Here is a 13182-nt window from a genome sequence, read left to right on the forward strand (position 1 = left end):
TCCCAGGTGCTTTCATCTTATGGATCTCAATTCCAAAACAGTCCTAATAGTCAGGAGGATCATGTAGGTCCCTGGGGAAGGCACAGGTCACCAGAGGAAACTCTTGTGCTTCTCCTTGGTGGGGAGTAGCCTTATCAGTTTGGAAGAGTATATAGGTTTTGGGAAGATAGGGTTTCCAGAAAAGGAAGAAAAGTATAATCAATAGTTTATAGGCTGGGGTGGTAGTGGTAATGGTATTAAGTAAAGCCCATTTTATATTCAGGACTTTGTTAGCCTGAGTACTCACATGGGAGTTGAAGGCCCTTTCCATCTTTCATATAGCCTTAGAACTGAGTCAATTTTTGATGTTTCCAGGGGAAGCCCTGGGTTGAGGTACAAGTCAAAAAGAGAATGATTGTTGAGAAGTCCCCAAGACTAAGCCATGTCCAACTAGAGTTTCAGTTCTGAGCCTTAGACATATTTACACATAAGGTAATTTCTTAGTGCATTATAGTTTTTGAAGCACTTTCACATCTCTTTTGTCAACTGGTCCTCAAAATAGCACTGTAAAATAGGCAGCACAAGAATTATTGCTCCCATTTTACAGACGAGAAAAATGAAGACTGGTTAGATGAAGTGTCTAAGGAGAAACACTTGATATATTATTGCTCGTGCAGGAGGTGAAAATCAGAATGGTGGTAAATCATGTCATTGGCAGATAGGCTGAAAACCAGAAGGATTCAGATTAGAAGAGAAGATATAGGAGATATGATTGCTTTCTTAAAACACAGGCAAAAGAATAGCCTAGAGGAAGGATTCTATTTGTTCTGCAGGATTTGGATTTGTGGAATTGGGTTATTTCCAGCATATTGCATTGTATCTTAAAGCAGATCATGAACTCAGGATAGGACCTTTCCCCAAAATTTGGCTGGATTGATGCCAAACAACTTTGACAGATTTTTGTAGGGGTTTTGGCTCCTATGATCTTTTCAGGACAATGGAAGAGAAAATACCTATAAAGTATTAGTTTTCTTTCCTGCATCCCAGACAAATGCAGTGGCCTGGAAATTTAAGAATCTTGACTGACTTCACAGGGAAGCCCCTCATTTTAATTAGATGTTGGCATAACAGAAGTTCTAAAATTGAAGGCAGAAAAGAGATGGGGTTCAAACACCCATTCTGCCACTTATTACCTATCTTGGTCAAATCACTTATGCTTATTGCAAATGCTTAGCTTTTGGGTTTAGATTCCTATCTCTCAGACCCCTTTTAACTCTAATATTCCATATTCTGAGGACCTTTTAACCCTCACATTCTATGTTCTAAGACCCTTTCCTTTCTGATATTCTTTGTTGTAAAACTCCTAGCTCTAACATTCCATGTTCTAAAATCCCTTCTAGCCCTGAAATTCCATGTTCTAAGACCTTTTCCTTTTTTGACATTATCTGGTTCTAGCAGACTATATTTTAAGTTCCCTTCCAGCCCTGATATTCTATGTTTTAAGAAACTTTCCTTTTTGGCATTCTGTGTTCTAAAGTTCCTTGTAAGTCTAACATTCCATATTCTAAGGTCCCTTCCAGTCTTCACATTCTATATTCCAATACCATTTTTCTTTCTGATATTCTCTATTCGAAGGTTCTTTCTAGTTCTAACATTCCATATGTAAAGGTCCCTTCTAGCTCTGAAATTCCATCCTCTAAGACTCTTTCTTGTTTGACATTCTCTGTTCCAAGATTCCTTCTAAGTCAAACATTCCATATTCTAAAGTCCCTTCCAACCTTCACATTCTATGTTCCAAGACATTTTCCTTTCTGACATTCTTTGTTCTAAAGGTCTTTCTAGCTTTAATATTCTACATTTTAAGTTCCCTTCCAGCCCTGATATTCTATGTTCTAAGACCCTTTCCTTTCTGACATTCTCTGTCTTAAGGTTCTTTCTAAGTCTAACATTCCATGTTCTAAGGTCCCTTCCAGCCTTCACATTCTATGTTCTAAGACCTTTTCTTTTTGGACATTCTTTGTTCTAAAGCTCTTTCTAGCTTTAACATTCTACATTTTAAGTTCCCTTCCCAGCCCTCTGTGTTCTAAAACCCTTCCCCTGCCTGACTTTCTCTCTTCTAAAGCTCCTTCTAGCTCTAACATTTTATGTCCTAAGCTCTAACAGTCCAGCTCTATGTTCTACATCCTAAAGTCCTTTTTTTACCTCTGACCCTATGATCCTAAAATTCCAAGAGTTTTCCCATCCTCAGTTTGGGGAACAGGAAGTTGTCCCTTTAAACCCTCTACTGTGGGCAGGAGAGGGAGGGAGTGATGGATGGTAAATGCCACCCCACTATCCATTATCCCAGGTCCATAATCTGGCTCCTGCCTGCCTCTGATGGGTGCTTACCCCCTGAAGCTTCACCCGGGCAGGGAGATTAAATGCCAGTGCTGGGGTCGTCCAACCAAGCAGAGCTGGGGACAGTGTGAGACAAGCTGCTGTCTTTAGTGCTCTTCATTTCCATGGTTCCAGGCGAAAAAACGCCACATTTGCATTTAAATAGAGGTTTGGGAAGTCTGTAAATCTCCATTTTCAGAACGAGAAGCCCTAATGGCTGTTTAATCATGTTTAGATGAACCCCTGGAGCACTAAGAGGTTGCTTCTCCTTAAGTCCCATGTGCCAAAGGGGGAGAGAAATGATTCCAGATTATCAGAGAGAGAAAGGACCTCAGCCATCATCTGGTCCAATCCCCTTCTTGTACAGATGAGGAAACTGAGGCCTAGAGTCGGGAAGCAGATCGATGACCCCTGATTCCAAATTTAGGGTTCTCCTCTCTAACCAATTAGCCCTTTCAAACTCAGTAGGGGGAGGACTCCTTCACCTACCAGAGCCAGCATTTTCTGGACACATCTGAGAGAGAGAAGAAAGACTTTGAGTGGTGAATCAAGTCAATTAGTATTTATTAAATGCCTATAAATGCGCCTTGTCTGTGCTAAGCCCTGAAATAATAATAATTTTTACTTAGCACTTGCTCTCTATCAGACACTGTGCTAAGCATTTCACACTTGTAATCTTACTCAATCCTTACTGCAACCTTGAAAGATAAGTGCTATGATTATTCCCATTTTATAGATGAGAAAACTGAGGCATATAAGTGACTTGCCCAAGGTCACATAGCTAGGAACTATCCAAGGCCAGATTTGAATTCAAGTCTTCCAGCCTCTATCAATCCTATCTACTGCATCACCTTGCTGCCTTTGGAGACCGTCTCTGGAAGACACTGATGCTTGAGGGATGTTCCTTTCAACTTTAGGATCACTAGAGACTAGATGAAGAAAGTGGTGGACTTGAATTGGTTCTTGAAGTATAGGGAGACAGCTAGGCTTTTATTTGTTGTTACTGTTGTTGATTTTTTTTTCTGGCTAAAATATGACTCTGAATTAAGATCTTATTTTTACTGTTGGCAGATACATAATAAAAACAGAAAGTGGGCCATGCAGGTGGATAGTAATGACCACGTATCTTTTGCTTAGTTTTTTCTTGTTATAAAATAATTTGCATTCCAGGACATAGAAAATATTGACAATTTCTAACCTTAAGTCAGATAGCTGTCTGGGACAAAAGACATATTATCCTTAATATTAATATTAAGAAAAGCACAGGCTTTCTTGTCACTATATTTCAGAAGACTGGACCTGAGATAGCTCATGGTGATCCTGAAGAGGTGAATTCCAGAAGCTTGGTAGCAGGGAAGCAGTGTCTCCTATCACCATCAACAGCCCGGTATAAAATAGTGATGCATTCAGCAAAGAGTGGAGAAGCTCAGGAGATGAGAGATGAAGAACAATATAGCATCTGATAGTAAATATGCGCTATTTGAGGGAAACCACAGAATGTCGTATTTAATAGGAAACAGATCCAGAGAGAATAGTTCAATATCACTCTCCAGTGACATCAATGACTGTTGTCTTTCCATATAGCAACATTTATTTTTTTACCTATTTGCCCTCATGTAAAATTACTGTGCATGTCCAGAGATGATAGGTTATCATATTGAGGAATACAAATAAACCAATATGACCTATGTAGGATGTGTGGAGATGTATAGTATAGCTTTTAAAAAAAATTGAAAGGAAGAAAGGGGCTGGATCATAAATTGTTCTAAATGCCAAACAAAGGTTGTTATATTTGATTGTGTAGGTAATAGGGAGCCACTGGTGTTAAATGAGGAGGAGCTTAACATGATCATATCTACATTTTAGGGAAATTACTTCAAAAACTATGGGAAGGGTGGCCTGGAGTAGGGCATCTTGAGACAGGAAGGCTAATTAGCAATAATCTGAGCAAGAGGAGATAAAGGTCATGGTGTTTGAAAGTGAAGGGGACAAATGCACAAAGGGTTGTAGAGAAAGCAATGACAAGATTTGACAACTAATTAGATACATGGGGTGAACAAGAGTGAGGACTGAGGATGATTTTGAGGTTGTGAGCCTGGGGACTGGAGGATGGTGGTACATTTGCAGGTTTGGCAGTAAAGATAACAAATTCTACTTTGGATATGTTGGTCGTGCACACGTCTATTTAGAGCTGCCTAGGAGACATTCAGTTCAAAATGTCTGATCGTACTTGGTGATGTGAGACTAGAGCTCTGGAAGATCAATGCTGGCTAAATAGATCCAAGAGTAATCAGCATAGAGAGGTTAATTGAGTATATAGAGACTTACAAAATCACCAAGTGAGATAGCACATAGGGGGACGAGAAGGTGCCCAAGACACAGACTTAGGGGAAAGCCCGGATCATTGAGTATGTGGTAGGAGGAGATCCATTAAAAGAGACTGAGAAGAATCATGAGAGGAGAGAGTAGCTAATGGGAGAGGGTGATCGATAGTGCCAGACAATACAGAGGGATCAAGTAGTATGAAGGCTGAAAAGAGGTAATGAAGAGATCCTTGATAACTTGGGAAAGAGGATTTTTTGGTCAAATGATGAGACTAGAAGTCAGATTACAGAGACTTTAGACATTAGTGTGAGAGAGAAGAAGTGGACGAATTGATTTTAGATTACATTTTAAAGGAATTTAACTGAGAAGTGGAGGAGAAATAAATATGAGGGTTGAAAAGGGGGGTGGAACATGGTGAGCCAGTTATTTGTTTTTCAGGATGGAGGAGATAAGGGCATATTTTGTAGGAAGCAGGGGAGAAATCAGTAGAGAAGAAACGGAAAGTTAGAGAGTTGGGATGATGGGGTAGTGTGTGTACACATCAAAATAGTAGAGAATGGAAGTGGAGAAGACTAAGGGTATATATAGAGGCTTTGGCCCTTGCAAGGAAAAAGGTCATTTACTTGAATATCAGAGACTGGAGTGAAGGAGGAGATGGTTAGATGATGAGGTCAGAGGAACAGAAAGTAAGGAAGAGGAGGAGAAGAGGGAGCTCTTTGCAAGTGAGATGTGATTGATGCAGGAGGATGAGAAAGGAGGCTCTACTGTCTATTCTTATAGCTATCTTTCCCCACCCTTCCCCCAGCTTTGTTGTTGTTGTTGTTGAGTTGTTTTAGTTGCAACCCACTCTCCATGACCCCATTTAGGGTATTCTTGGATACCGGAGTGGTTTGCCATTTCCTTCCACAACTCATTTCATAGAAGTGGAAACTGAGGCAAATAGGGTGAAGTTTCTTGCCCAGGGTCACATAGTAAGTACTTGAGGCTGGTTTTGAATTCAGGTCCTCCTGATTCTAGACCCAGCACTCAATCAATCGACTGAATCCCCTTCCTCTCCATAGCTGCCTCAACTTTGTGACAGCTGCAAATTTGATGAGAATGCCTTAGATTTTTTTTTTTGTTTTTAGGTTTTTGCAAGGCAAACGGGGTTAAGTGGCTTGCCCAAGGCCACACAGCTAGGTAATTGGTAAGTGTCTGAGATGGGATTTGAACCCAGGTACTCCTGACTCCAGGGCCGGTGCTCTATCCACTGCACCACCGAGCTGCCCCTCTTAGATTTTTTTTTTATCAGAGTCATTGACAAAAATGTTAAACAGCAGGCAAGTATAGATTCCTGGTGTCCTCTATTAGATCCTTGTCCCATCGACCATGAACCAGTTATAACTTATTTTTGAGTCTAGACATCCAATCAGCTCAGAACCCATTTAATTTTATTATTATCTAGTCCATATCTCTCTATCTTCTCCACAAGAATAGTGTGATGTTGGGGGGCAGCTAGGTGGTGCAGCGGATAGAGCACCGGCCCTGGAGTCAGGAGTACCTGAGTTCAAATCCGGCCTCAGACACTTACCAATTACCTAGCTGTGTGGCCCTGGGCAAGCCACTTAACCTCATTGCCTTGCAAAAACTAAAAGAAAAAAATAGTGTGATGCACTTTATCTGTTGCTCTGCTAAAATCTGTGTAAACCACAGCCATAGCTTTCTTCTCAGCTAGGAGTTTAGTAACCCTGTTCAAAAAGGGAAATTGGTCTAGTCTGTCAAGACCTGTTCTAATAAGACTTATTGACTCTTCCTTATCACTGTTTCCCTTTCGATAAATTCACTTACTAATCATATCTTAGATGGTCTATTCTAGAATCTCCATAGCAACTGAATTCAAATTCACTGGCCTATAGTTGGTAGACTTTCTTTTCTTCCTTTTTTTTTTTTTTTCAAAATTAGGACAACACTTATGCTTCTAGGTTGGAGTATGAGTGATGAACAAGAACAACGCAGATTGAGGATTGTTGGTCTAATCAGAAAAGGAGAAACAGTCTTCTGCAAGTCAATGGAAGGGTCTTCAGAGGGTGGGGAAAGTCATTATAAAAATATAAAGCATTAATGAAGAGGACTGGAGAAAATGTCATTGGATTTATCAGTTAAGAGATTATTCACATGGATGTGTGTTCAGTGTTCCATGGGTTACCAAACAGTGTTATTCTAGGAAAGACCACATGTGGTTCTGTCCAAGAGTAGAATAGGTCTAAGAGGAATCTTCCAGGTGACTAGGATGTTAGAATAAGAGAAAAGGGGGGTCAGCGTGGTCAGTGTTTAGTAGAATCACACTTAACAGAAAAATGATTCTGACTTTGAGGGAATTCATGGGGTAAGCCATAGGCTTCTCAGTGAGGAAGCAAGAGGGCCAAGAAAAATGAGGACCCAGGTTGGATTCAGTGACCCCGACAAATGTAGCACTGTAAAGAAGTCAGGACTCTTTTTTCAAGCTGAACAGAGCAGGGAGCTATTTATTGTTCAGCTAATTGGACTTTGTCCTCAAGTATCTGAAAAGTTGTCATAGGGAGAAATGATCATATTTGTTCTGCTTGGTCCCAGAGGGTGCAACTAAAAGTAATGGGTGGAAATTACAAAATGAAAGATTTGGGTTTAATGCCAAGAAAGAAAATTCCTAATAATTAGAGCTATTCAGAAACTGAATGAGTCTGTGAACAGAGAGCTCCTCCTCCATAGAAAAGTCTTCATGCAAAGGCTGCATGACCATTTGTTGAGTATGTGATGGAGGAACATCTTGGTCAAGTCTCAGTTGAACTAACCAGTCTCTGAGCTGCCTTCCAATGTTGAGATTTTGTGGACCTCTGATTTGGAGGAAGGTAGGTGGCACCATAGTGATAGAATGCAGGACTTGGAGTCAGGAAGGCTTCTTTCTTAGTTCAAACTTTCTTAGTTCAAAGCCTCAGACACATACTAACTATGTTACCATAGGCAAGTCACTTAGCTCTTTTTGCCTCAGTTTCCTCATCAGTAAAATGAGCTGGAGAAGGAAATGGCAAAATTACCCCAGTATCTTTATTAAGAACACGATAACTGGGGTCATGAAGAGTCAGACACAATTGAAAAGACTGGACAGGAACCTAAAATTTTCTGTCAGTAGAGAATTATAGAAACATGCCATGGCTTTTAGTTTTTAGTGATAATTTTGTTTTTATATTACCTTCATTTCCAAATATATCCCTCCTATACTTTACCCAGAGAGCTATCACCTATAACAAAGAATAAAATATAATGAAAGAGGAAAAAAAAACAGTTGAATAAAACTGACTGGTATGTCAGCTGAGGTTGACAATATATTCAATAGAATCACAGAATTTTTAAACTTGAAGAAATTTTACAATATAGAATGTGGGAGCTGAGAGAGGCTTCAGAACAGAAAATAGTAGATCTTAGGGTGAAGGCCTTAGCTAGTAGTCCTTAACTACATCTAGCTAGAGTGGGCTAAATTTTGAACACAAACTGTCAGAGACAGGAGGGTCCTTAGAACAGAGGATGTCAGAGCTGGGAGGGTCCTTAGAACACAATTTGTCAGAGCTGGGAGGGTCCTTAGAACACAGAATGTGAGAGCTGGGAGGAGGCTTAAGATTCAAATTCTGCCTCACACAAATTAGCTGGGTGACCTTAGGTAAATCACTTAACATCTGTTTCAAAATCTGTGAGATAGGTTGGGGGCGGGGGCTGGGTGGTTGGATTTAATGGCTTCTAAGATCCCTTCATGCTTGAAATCTGTGAGCTAATCAATTAGCTACTTATTAAGAGTCCATTCGTGTGTCATGTTCTTATTGGTAGCAGCTGGCAAAATGTCTTATCTCTCCTCTGGCCCTTAGGACAGGGCAGTGGCTACCTCTCAGAAGGGTCTTTGAAGTTCTTATATTCATATCAGCAATGAGAGGCAGCTCATTAGAGTTGATGGTGCTGGGGAAGAGAGAGAGGGTTCACACACCTAATTAAGTGGGTGAGCAAGGACCAGGCCCTATTCAGGTGCAGCCCCTGCTTCCTGCTGCCTCCCACATAGGCTAAGGTTTGTCCTGAGAGGTTGATGGGCATCCCATCTAAGAGGGCTGAGGATAATGAGGACTGAGGGGGAAGGGGGGTAGGCTCAGAATTTCAAAAAAGACCTGAAACTTTGAAAAACATGGACAGAGAGAAAAGTTGTGAAATTTATAACCAGGTGTGACAAGATGCCACCCAGACAAGGATGCTTGGAGGAGCTTTATTTTGTCCTAAGTCAACACATTACAGTGAAAGCAGGAAACCATCAGTGGGGAATGACAGATACAGGGGGAACAATTTTCAAACCTTGCCCTGGGCAAACAAAAACTGGATTTCAGCAATGACTCCTTAAATTGTAGGGATGGTGCCTCAGGGTCAGTGAGAGGTGGTGGACAGGGGGAATGCATAATCAAAGACCTAGAGGGGAGCCTCAGTTCTGCTATTTCAAGACTGTGCTCATTTGCCTGTTGTGAGCAGAGACCTCTTCTAGAGAAACAAATGACTTGCTCAAGGGGTCTCTCCCGACTCTGTCATCCTGTGTTCTAAGGACCCTCCCACCTCTGACATCCTGTCTTAAGGGCTCTCCCAGTTCATTCTGAGTTCTAAGGGTCTTCCCCAGCTCAGACATCTTGTGTTCTAGGTCTTTGTTCAAATTCCACAGTTGTTTCTCTGGATACAGATGGTATTCTCCATTGCAGACAACCCCAAATTGCCCCTGATTGTTTCACTGGTGGAATGAGCAAGTCCATTGAGGTTAATCATCACCCCCATGTTGCTGTTAGGGTGTACAGTGTTTTTCTGGTTCTGCTCATCTCACTCAGCATCAGTTCATGTCAATCCCTCCAGGCTTCCCTGAAATCCCCTCCCTCCTGGTTTCTAATAGAACAATAGTGTTCCATGACATACATATACCACAGTTTGCTAAGCCATTCCCCAATTGAAGGACATTTACTTAATTTCCAATTCTTTGCCACCACAAGCAGGTATGTGATGAATATTTTTGTACAAGTGATGTTTTTGCCCTTTTTCATCATCTCTTCAGGGTATAAACCCAGTAGTGGTATTGCTGGATCAAAGGGTATGCTCATTTTTGTTGCCCTTTGGGCATAATTCCAAATTGCTTTCCAGAAAGGTTGGATGAGTTCACAGTACACTTTTAATCTTAATTGTATCATAAACATTTCATCCTCCACTTTCTTAAGCCTAGACAATCACCAAAACACTAAATTGCTCTGTAGCATCTGCTGATTTCTGAGGTATAAATGCCCCCACTGAAAATTTTCCAACTGGTTCTAGTGATTTGGTTTCCAGCTTACTCTGGTATATCTCTGGCCAGAAAACCTACAGGAGGAATCTTTCTGTCTATTTCTATGGAGATGGAGAAATGTCACAGGACATTGGAAGAGATCTCAGAGGCCATCAGGTGAAGCCTTACTAAGCTCCCCTTTGTTAAAATTCGGACAGTTTTTCTTCATCTTCTTCCCCAGTTTTAGGAGTCAGAGTATGAACTTGTTCAATTTAATTGTGGCTGATTATGACTTGATTTAGGGTTTTCTTGGCAAAAGTGCTGAAGTGCTTTGATTTCCTTTTCCAGATCATTTTATGGATGAGGAAACGGAGGCAAACAGGGTTAAATGACTTGCCCAAGGTCACACAGCTAGTAAATAACCGAAGTAGAATTTGAAGTCACAATGATAAACTTTCCTGACTCCAGAACCAGTGTTCTATCCACTGAGTCACCTAATTGTCCTTTGAGGTCCTACTGAAGCACAGAATCCCAGAATTGAAAGGGGGCTTCAGAGTCCAACCAAAAACTCTAAAAAAGAATCCTCAGCACAACCTCTCTTCCAAATGATCTCCTTAAGGTCTTTGATTGAGTCGTTGCCCGAAGTTCTCCAAAAAGAGGGGAACCCAGGAACTCTGGATTCAAGGTAGGATAGCTCTAATTGGTGGGAATTTCTTCCTGACATGGAGCCAACATCTGTCTTTTTTTACTCATTGCTCCTTCTTCTGGGGATTTGAGAACAAAGTGGAATGCTCCTTTCCCCACCATCTTTCCTGTGACAATTCTTCAAACTGATCCATCAAAAAATCAATCATTATTTATTAAGCACCTATGAGGTGGGCACTTTGCTAAAGTGATGAGAATGCAAAAAGAGGCAAAAGTCCCTGCCCATACTGGACTTACAACTCAGACATCAGGTAAACAAACATATGCAAACAACCTATATAAAGGATAAATAGGAAATAATTAACAGGGGGAAGGCATTGGAATTAACAAAGGTGAAGACTTTTTGTAGAACAGAGTAGGGAAAGTCTGGCCCATGAACCATTTAAAGCCCCCCAAATCATTTGGTCTATTGCTACCAAGGCAAACACAGGTGGAACTCAAAATTCATTAATTCTAGGAATATTTCAGGAGAGAATTAATTAAATGTTTGATCAAAATACAGCAAGCTAATTTTTAAGTTGATATTTTTATGGCTCACGGATGGTGATATAAATATCTAAATGGCCCTTAGCAGAAAAAAAGTTCTTCACCTCTGCTGTAGAAGGTAGGATTTTAGTTGGACAGTAAAGGAAGCCAGGGAAGTCATTAGTCAGATCAGAGGAGGGAGAGCATGTGGGACAGCCAGAGAAAATGCCCACAATAATTGAAGTCAGCTATTTAGTTTTCCCTGATGTCTCTTCTCTAGACTAAATGTCTCTAGTTCTTTCAACTGATCCTCATATAGCTTTGCTCTTGCCTGACCTTTACTATCTCATTGAGGTCTTCTACATTTCTGTTCAGTCCAACTCTTCGTGACTCCATTTGGGTCATTGGCAAAGATACTGGAGTGGTTTGTTATTTCCTTCTCCAAGTCATTTTAAAAACCCTTGAGTAACAGGGTTAAGTGACCTGCCCAAGGTCACACAGATAGTGTTAGATTTGAATTCGAGTCTTCCTGACTCCAAGAGCCAGATTGTCAATGTCTTTCCTAAAATGCGCCATCCAGAACTGAACACAAACTTCTGTCTTCTTTCCTCAACACCATGATTTGTTGATTTTCTTTTTTTCTTTTTTAAAAAATGTATTTAAGGCAATGGGGTTAAGTGACTTGCTCAAGCCCACACAGCTAGGCAATTATTAAGTGTCTGAGGTGGGATTTGAACTCAGGTCCTCCTGACTCTAGGGCTGGTGCTCCATCCACTGCACCAGGCTACCTGCTCTGAAGTACTTTTTTTTTAAAAGCACATTTTATTGTTGCTTTTTGTCTTTGTATCCCAGCCCTCACCACCCTACCTGATTGAACCCTTCCTTGTAACAAAGACAATTAAGCAAAAACAAATAAATTTAAAAAACCCACAACCCCCCACATCCGAATGATGAGGAACATCATACTCTATCCAGGTCGTCTCAACCTTCTCTTATAGTGAGGGAGAAAGGAGTAGTCCCTTTCACTGAATTTTCCCTTACTCAGAGTTCAACTTTTTAAGAAATCTTTAAATTTATGCTGTAATTTTGAACATTCTATGGGTCTTCTCAGCTTCTTACAATGCATTCTGAAATCCTTCCCAGCTCTGACATTTTGTGTTCCAAGGTCTTTTCAAGCTGTGGTGTTCTATGATTTTCATATGTTTTTGATCCACCGGACATCTTCAACCTCACAATCTTTTGACTCTGTTTTAGTTCATCCAAATCTTCCCAAATTTCTCTGAATTCTTTATATCTGTCATTGCTTTTCTACTTTCAATTCATCCCCCCCATATGATATTTTTTAAAGTTTCCATCATGTTTTCTCTAAGTGCCATTGTGTGGGTTAATCTCAAACACCAAGAGAGAACTTTAGTTTTTATGTTTTGGCTGTGGGTAGCTCTGGTTTGGAAGAAAGGTTGGTGCCTGTTCAGAGTTCTAAGCTGCAGCTGCTGACGTACAGTCCCTACAGCTCTGCTGCCCTGCCTTCCTCCCTATGCTGGAAGAGGCTCATGCCTCATCCAGTAGGATTTTTTTCCAATATAAAATCTTTCCATTCCCTTCCCTTAGGCTCTCCTCCCCCTTCCCAGCTCTCCATAGTTAAGAGACCAGTACTCTTGGCTCTTTTCTTTCTACCCGCTTAACTTTCCTGCCCTGACAGAGCCGATTGGGAATTTATTTCATTTTTTTCCTCTGCCTCTCTCTCAAAAAGTAATTAAACTTGTGTTTACCAGAGTGGGCCAGTATAATCTGTCGTTTGCCTATCTTATCCTGTCAAGCTCTGAGTGAGCAGGCCAAATGAGGCCCAGGCTTCCTCCCCTGCTTTGCTTAGCCTGGGACAAGAGATTTGCATAATTACTAAAAATGGAAGGAGGCAGATAGGCTGGCTTAGGGCCAGAGGGTGGTGGGCTGAGGAACCCAGGAGTTCGATCTGTCCTGGAAGGGCTGGATGGGAGGGACAAATATTGGGTGATAGAAAACTCTTGGCTACCAGCCCAGGACACCCA

At 41.0% G+C, this 13182-nt stretch overlaps 1 long non-coding RNA gene across 3 annotated transcripts in view; it reads left to right on the top strand.

Moving 5' to 3' along the window:
* Positions 1–13182, top strand: part of LOC141509069 (uncharacterized) — a 69628-nt gene that overhangs the window by 44452 nt on the left and 11994 nt on the right. The window lies entirely within an intron of this gene.

This window comes from Macrotis lagotis, chromosome 1, assembly GCF_037893015.1.
Source record: "Macrotis lagotis isolate mMagLag1 chromosome 1, bilby.v1.9.chrom.fasta, whole genome shotgun sequence".
NCBI classification, from domain to species: domain Eukaryota; kingdom Metazoa; phylum Chordata; class Mammalia; order Peramelemorphia; family Peramelidae; genus Macrotis; species Macrotis lagotis.